The 7,798-nt window shown below is 59.8% G+C and overlaps 1 protein-coding gene across 1 annotated transcript in view; it reads left to right on the top strand.

Moving 5' to 3' along the window:
- Positions 1 to 6,502: 6,502 nt before the first annotated feature.
- The window catches only part of LOC114071794, a 7,474-nt gene continuing 6,178 nt past the window's right edge, over positions 6,503 to 7,798 (top strand). Inside the window, exon 1 of the mRNA XM_027909651.1 lies at positions 6,503 to 6,866. The gene's annotated coding sequence lies outside the window, so the exon portion shown is untranslated. The remainder of the gene's footprint in view (positions 6,867 to 7,798) is intronic.

The following is a 7,798-nucleotide window of genomic DNA, read 5'->3' as shown; positions in this document are numbered from 1 at the left end:
GCGGCCCGGAGGGAGGGAACACCCGCCGCGGGGAGGAAAACACCCGGAATCTTTGTGCCGAGCAGCCCCGGCAAGGCTGTGCCCCAGCCCCGCCAAGGCTGCGCCGCGATGCCGGGGCGATCGGCCGCGGTAATTAAGCGGGGAAATTAGCCGGGGTTAATTCCCCGCACGGGCAGGTAACTCCGGCCAAAGGACACGGCCCTGGTGCAGCCCGGAGCATCCACCCCCCCCAGCATTATTGTCAGCGAGGGAGGTGCCACATTCCGGGGATGCGGGAGCGCAGGGAGCACAATCGAGATTTCGGCACAAAACCAGGGATTTCCGCTGCCACGGCCCCGCGATCGGTCGCGATAGGAGCCGGCGGAGCCCCCCTTACCCAGCCGGACGCGTGCCTCCTGCCCTGGGCCATGCTGCTCCCGAGATTCCCGAATCCCAGCCAACGCTCTCAGCTCATCCAGCGGCGCTTCCCAGCGTCCCGGCCGATCCCAGCATCCCGGCGCGCGTCCCCCCCTCCCGGGGCTCCGCCGGGCGGCACAGAGGGGGAAAAGCCCTTTTCTGGGCGAGGATGCTCCGAGGGAGGGATACAGAGGATTCCAGCGCTGCCGATGGAGCCACTCTGCGCCAGTGCCGCTCCAGACTTGTCACGGCGCCGGCGGCTCGCTGGGTCCTAACGCTCCCCGCAGGAGCGGCAGCAGCACGGCCGGGACACGGCCACGGCTCCCGCGGCATTCCCAGCCTCCTCCCGCTGGGGGCACCGGGCAGGGACCCCCGAATTCCCCCCGGCCGTCACCGCACACAGCCGAGGCTTGTCCCCCCCCGCCCAGCCATGTCTTGCTCTTCCCTCCACGGCAGAATTTGAGGAAAAACAGCCCCTCGGAGCAGGGTCTGTGCCAACCTCCCCCAGGTACAGGTGAGCGGAGCCCAAGGGGTTAATTAGGGGCGCTGTTAACAATCAGTAATTGTTCTGTTTCTGTCTGAGCTGACAGATCCCAAATTAACATCCCTGCCACTGATCGGGCTAAAGGGGCTTTGGGAGCCACCAGGACCGGCCACTGCCTGACACCCCATCACGGGATCCTGCGCCCCCTGTGTCCCCCGGGACCCAACACAGGGAACCACCCCCAACCGCAGAGCCACGGAGCATCCTGAGAGGGAAGGGGCTCCCAAGGATCATCCAGTTCAACTCCTGGCCCTGCCCAGGACACCCCAGCAATCCCACCCTGTGCCCCAGAGCATCATCCCAACCCTCCTGCAGCTCTGGCAGCCTTGGGGCTGTGCCCACTGCCCTGGGGAGCCTGGGCAGTGCCAACCACCCTCTGGGGGAAGAACCTTCTGCTGAGATCCACCCTGAGCCTGCCCTGGCACAACTCCAGCCACTCCCTCGGATCCTGTCCCTGGTCACACGGAGCAGAGGTCGGAGCTGCCCCTTGTGTTTCCTCTCAGCCTCCTCCAGGCTGGATGAGTGACCCAGCACTGGCACCTGAGCTGGAACGTGGGGCCAGGAGAACAGTGAGGAAACCATGGACGTGCCCCAGAAAAGCAGACATGGCACCAAGCATGGCACACTCGGGGAGAAGAAGGCCAGGGTGAAGCTGTGGCCATCGAGGACGCAGCAATGGTATTGAAGAGAACGAGCTGTTACAACACACCACTGGGATAAACACCACCAAACCCAGCTGGAAAATGGGAATTCCTCACTGGAACCACCAAGAACTCAAGCAGAACCCCTCCAGAGACCCGCTGGTCACCAGAGCTCCAGCTGCTCCCCCTCTCCATCCTGGTTTAAGGGAAACGTCACACACACACAAAATCCAACCAAAAGTCTCCAAAAAGCTACAAAGAGGACAAGCTCCTTCCCCTTCCCCTCAGCTCCAGAGACAACCAGGACATTCAGTGCCAAAGTCTGCACTGGCCAAACAAAAAGCAAGGGAAACACCCCCAAACCAGCTGAACACCCAGGACCAATGGGGACTGGGAGCAGGGGCTGTCCTGGGTCTGTGGCAGCCAAACCCAACGGCTGTGGGACAGAGACCCCAAAATAAACACCCCCTTCCCTCAGGCTCCCCCTCATGCCTCTCCCAGGCCCAGCACATGCTGGGGGTCCCTGCTCCACTCAGGATCCACAGGGTCCTCTCTAGTATCTTCCCCACCCCTGGAAGTGTCCAAGGGCCAGGCTGGACGGGGCTTGGAGTAACCTGGGCTAGTAGAAGGTGTCCCTGCCCATGGCAGGGTTGGAATAATTGGGATTTAAGGTCTCTTCCCAACCAAAGCATTCCCTGATTCCATGGTAGGTATTAAGCCAACATTTTTCCCTTTTAGAAAATCTGAGTGATTTTATCCCCAGAGGGAAGAACCTCCTCCAGCACCGGAAGCTGCCAGTGCTTCACTGGGAATCTGGGAGGAAATATCATCTCTGTCACCTGTTTATAGATTCATGGAATGGTTTGGGTGGGAAGGGACCTTAGAGCTCATCCCAGTCCACCCCCTGCCATGGGAAGGGACACCTTCCACCAGCCCAGGTTGCTCCAAGCCCCGTCCAGCCTGGCCTGGGACACTCCCAGGGATGCAGGGGCAGCCACAGCTGCTCTGGCCAACCTGTGCCAGGGCCTGCCCACCCTCCCAGGGAGGAATTTCTTCCTAATTTCTAAACTCTAAACGATTCCTGCTGTTCCTCTCCCCTGCAGCCAGCCCCAGATCCAGGGAGCAGCCCTGGGCCTCGTGCACAAACATTTGGAGGGTGCTCACCCCAGGGCAGTTGTGTTCCCAGGAGAGGCTGGAATGCCAAGAGGGAGCTCAAAGAAACCTTCCTCCAAGTGCAAGAAAAACACAGAAAGAGCCGCAGAATGTCCTGAGGAATTCAGGCAGGGAGGAAGGGTGAATGCTTCTGCAGCTCCAGGAACAGGCTGGGGGCCAGGATACCACTCCCCCAGAGGATGGGAACTCACCACTGCTCTTGCCCACGGCCTTGCACCACAAGGCCACACACATCTCAACATTCCCTGTGCACTGGGAACTCCTAAAGCCACACTACATTGGGTATAAACACCAAAAAAAGCAAGAGCCTTTGGAAAAAAGTCATGGAAATGACATTAAATCCCTGGTTTTGATGGATATCCCATTGACACCATCAGGGAGATCCCACTGCTCAACATAACGAAGTCACAAGCACCACTCACCATCTCCTGGTTTATTTACTGCCTGGACTGTGCATGGACATGAACCCCTGGGGGAAGGAATCTCGGAATGCCCTGAGCTGGAAGGGACCCACAGGGATCCTGAGCCCAGGCCAAGAAGCCAGGGTGGGACAGGAACTTTATCAGTGCTGGAATCACAGGGACAGGGGAAGTTTTGGGAATTATTAACACACCATGAGATGCTCCAGAGCACTCCAGGCACATCCCAACCCCCAGGGGCTTTGGCTGCTCCAGCCTTGGCACAACCTGCAGATCTGGGCCCAAACCTGCTCCATGCAGACGGAAACAATTCCATTTTCCCCCCAAACTCAGGCAGAGCCACGTCAGGATGAGCCGCCACAGAAATCCCCAGAGTGAATAAACCTTCCTGAGGCTCCCAGAAACTCCAGTGTCCCATTTTCCATGGAAACACACCCACTTTGTGATTAATCCTTGGAAATAACTGCAGGGGTGTTGTGAGCAGGGCGGGCACGGCACTGTCACCGGGAGCAGGACCCCAGCCCAGCCCCTTCCCGGGCATTTACAGGAACACCACGGACCCAGGTGCTGCTGTGTGATCCCACTGCCACTCAGGGAGCCTCTGCAGCCACGGGCTGCAATGGACACTGGGCTGGAGCAGCCTGGAGCATCCTCCACACGCCAGGGTCACACCTGGCCAGGCTTGGGGCGGTCCTGGGAGGAAGCAGGAGGTGTCACAGACCTCCAGGGACCCCCAGTGCCACCCATCCCCCCTCCAGGGACCCCCAGTGCCACCCATCCCCCCTCCAGGGACCCCCAGTGCCACCCATCCCCCCTCCAGGGACCCCCACTCCGCTTCCCAGGACACGGATCTCCCCACACACCACTCCAGCCATTGCTGCATCCACACGGATTTTCCTGTGCCCAAACTCTCCCTGTCACTCTTTACCACAGATTAAAATAGCCCAAAAACATCCCATCTGAGGCTCCAGGTTTGTCCCTGGGATCTGGGATCCCCAGCTCAGGGAGCACATGGAGCAGGAGGTTAAAACCCTTCAGAATCTCCCACTATTTGTCCAGCACAGGAAAAAATTCCACCTTATTGCATTTATATATATTTTATACATCTAGCTCCCAGTGAGATTCCTTCACAGAGTGGACTTTGGGGTTGGGATCAGCTGAGTTTGCCACAAAAGTCAGTTCAGGAGACAAATTCTAAACCAGCCCTTGGGGTTCAGTTGGTATCGTGTCATTAATAACCAATTTTGATGAGTTTAAAACTCTTTTAATTCCTCTCTGAGCCCTGCACACCCCTCAGGGACCCCAGAAGTCAGCCTGGGCTCTGCTTTGCCTGAGGAGGGGAATCACAGAATGATGGAGTCGTGGGATGGTTTGGGTGGAAAGGGACCTTAAAACCCATCCAGCTCCACCCCGTGCCATGGGCAGGGACACCTTCCACCAGTCCAGGTTGCTCCAAGCCCTGTCCAGCCTGGCCTGGGACACTCCCAGGGATCCAGGGGCAGCCACAGCTTCTCTGCCCAACCTGTGCCAGGGCCTCCCCACCCTCCCAGGGAAGAATTTCTCTCCAGTATCCCATCTAACCCTGCCCTCTGGCAGTGGGAAGCCATTCCCCCTTGTCCTGTTCCTCCATCCCTTGTCCCAAGTCCCTGTCCTGCCACAGAGCTCAGGGATGCAGCGGCTTCACCAGCCCCCCAAATTAGGGACAACCAGCACCCAAATGGAGTTCCTCAGCCAGGTCACTTGGGAACAACCTGAGGGGGGACTCGGTGTCACTGAGGCCAGCACTGCACTCCCTGCAGGGATCACACCCTGATTTCCAGGGAATTATGGAATGGCTTAGGGTGGAAAATCGCTCTGAGACCCCCAAGTCCACCCACCCCCCAGCACTGCCAAGGACACCCCTGGCCATGTCCCCAAGTGCCACATCCACAGGGATTTTAAATCTCCCCAGGGATTGTGTGTCCACCCCTGCCAGGGCTGCACAGCCCTTCCCAGGGGGGAATTCTCCCAATATCCAACTAAACCTCCCCTGGCACAGCCTGAGGCCGTTCCCTCTCCTCCTGTCCCTGTTCCCTGGGAGCAGAGCCCGACCCCCCCGGCTCCCCCCTCCTGTCAGGGATTGCAGAGCCAGAAGGTCCCCCCTGAGCCTCCTTTTCTCCAGGCTGAGCCCCCCCCGCTCCAGGTGGGGCTGATCCCGGCACTAGGACCCGGGAGCCGCTGGATTCTGCGCCCTCCCGGCGGCTCCGCAGCACCGCAGCCCCCGCGGGTCCCTCCGGCGCAATCCCGGCTCGGCAGGGATGGGAACGGGATCGATGCTCCGTAGCCACAGCAACGCCCGGACACGCCAAGGACGCGGCGGGAGGTCAGTGCATTCCAGCTCATCCCCATCCAACCACCCCCCCCCCGGCATTCCCGGCCAATTCCAGGTGGGATCATTCCCAGGAAAGCCGATTTGGCCGCGTCCCTGCTCCGCTCCATCGCTGGGGAATGGGAGCGGCAGAACTGCCCGTTCCCTGCGGGACTTTGCTCGGCTACAGGAGCAGCAGCCCCGGATTTCCTCCCTCCCAAACCCCCCGGGATCCTGCTCCGAGCAATTCCCAGCCCTAAACTTCTCGCCCTCATTCCTTACGGAATTCCTGGCCACCCCCCTCCCTCAGAGGGCAGGTAAAGGAGGGCGTGGGGGGGGAAATACCCGGGGATTCCATAATCCATAAACCCCTTTCCACCAACACCCCAACCCCTGGAACGCCCCAGTTCAGGGAAAACTGCAATCCACGGAGCACCCCAATCCCTGGAACACCCCAATCCCTGGAACACCCCAATTCATGGAACACTGCAATCCCTGGAACACCCCAATCCCTGGAACACCTCAATCCCTGGAACACCTCAATCCCTGGAACACCCCAACCCCTGGAATAGCCAGCTGCAGAGCCGAGAGGCCGATCCAGCCAGGGCCCTGGCACCCCAGCTCCTGCATCCCTGCCATCCTCACCACCCAGCTCCTGCATCCCTGCCATCCTCACCACCCAGCCCTGCCCTCCTATTTTCCATTCTTCAGGCATTTTTCCAACAAACAAACAGGGCAGACTGGAAATGGTGCAAACCCCCCCCCAGAATTTTCCTTTGCCGCATGGGGGTGGAATTTGGGGCTCTGGATCATCAGTCACACGTGACTGCCTGGACAGCCCCAACAGCTCCTCAGGCTGAAATCCATTAGAACTCCTTGAAATCCATTAAAATTTCCCCGTCAGACACACCTAAGGGATCTAATCCCCGTTCAAACCCGCAGCCCTGAGGGAGGCGACAGGGGACAGGCACCACCCGACAGGCACCACCCGGCTCCTCGGGAACAGAGAGAGGCAGGAATGAAGGAATCGCTCCAAGGTCACCTGGGCAGGTGCTCCAACACCCGGCACGGACCCTCCAGCAGCCCCGGGAAGGTGCCCTGGGAGAGCCCCGGGCTCCGGGAATCTCTGATGGACACGAGCACACCCGGAATTCTGGATGGTGGACACGGAAACCCAAAAACGCTGCATGGAACTGGGGCCTGCCGGGACCCCACGGCCCGGGAATGGCATGGGAAGGTCCATCCCAACCCAGCCAGTCTGGATCCTGGAATTCCCAGAGCCCCCGGAGCAAGGGATGGCACCAGCAGAGCCCCCGGGACGTGGTGACCCCTCAGAGCCCACACAGGTACGGCCCACCTGGACCCCCTTAATTAACTGCGGTTGGTTAATTTAATTGAGGTAATTAATTAACAGCTAATCCATCTCATTGTTTATTCACATATTGTGCTCTGATGGAATTCCCAGCCAGCAGAATTCCCGGCTGGAAGGGGCTCTGCCTTCCCTGCATCCAGGACTGGGAAAATCCAGCCCTGCCAACCCCAACAAGCTCCTCCCAGTTAGTAATTAATTAACAGAGAATTGATCAGATTAATTAATTATTCCAGCGTTGTGCTAAGCGGGGCTGACAGAATTCCCAGCAGCCAGAACTCCCTGCTGGAAGGTGCTGGGCCTGCCCTGGATGCAGGACCGGGAATCCCCAGCCATGCCAACCCTGCTCCGTCCCTGCCAGCCCTAACGAGCTCCCCCAATTAGCCCGGGCACTAATTACCGCCTCACTCCCACCGCGGTTCCGCACCAAACCTCCCCACTCCCACAGTGCCATCCCGACGGACTGCGGGGTTTTCCTTCACCCCAGACCCCCCTCAGCCCCCCGGGAGCCCCCGACATTCCTCAGGGAGCAGAGCGTTCTGGCACTGCGCTGGGAAAAGGGGAATTGCGGTGGGAACAGCCCTGGGATCCGCAGCCACAGCAGGGCCTGGGAGAGAGGGGGGCCCTGAGGGGGAACCTCGGGAATGGGGGGCCTCGGAGGGGCCAGGGAATGGGGATCTTTGGGGGTCCCTGGGGAATGGGGGGACCCCACAGGAGGTAACAGACCCTGCAGTGACCCCCAGACCCCTAAATTTACCCAGACTGCAAAGACCCCCCCCCACATCTTCACACCACACTCCACAGACCCCCCCCCGAGAGACCCCCACACAGACCCCCAAACGCTCCCGTGCCTCCCACACCTGCCTTTAGACCCCCCAAAATCCCCACTAGCTCCTCGTACAGACCCCC

Source organism: Empidonax traillii, unplaced genomic scaffold (genome assembly GCF_003031625.1).
Source record: "Empidonax traillii isolate 1590-97213 ecotype Southwest subspecies unplaced genomic scaffold, ASM303162v1 scaffold2290:size47672, whole genome shotgun sequence".
Classification (NCBI taxonomy): domain Eukaryota; kingdom Metazoa; phylum Chordata; class Aves; order Passeriformes; family Tyrannidae; genus Empidonax; species Empidonax traillii.
The sequence above is the reverse complement of the archived record's forward strand: the minus strand, read 5'-3'. Positions and strand labels throughout refer to the sequence as shown.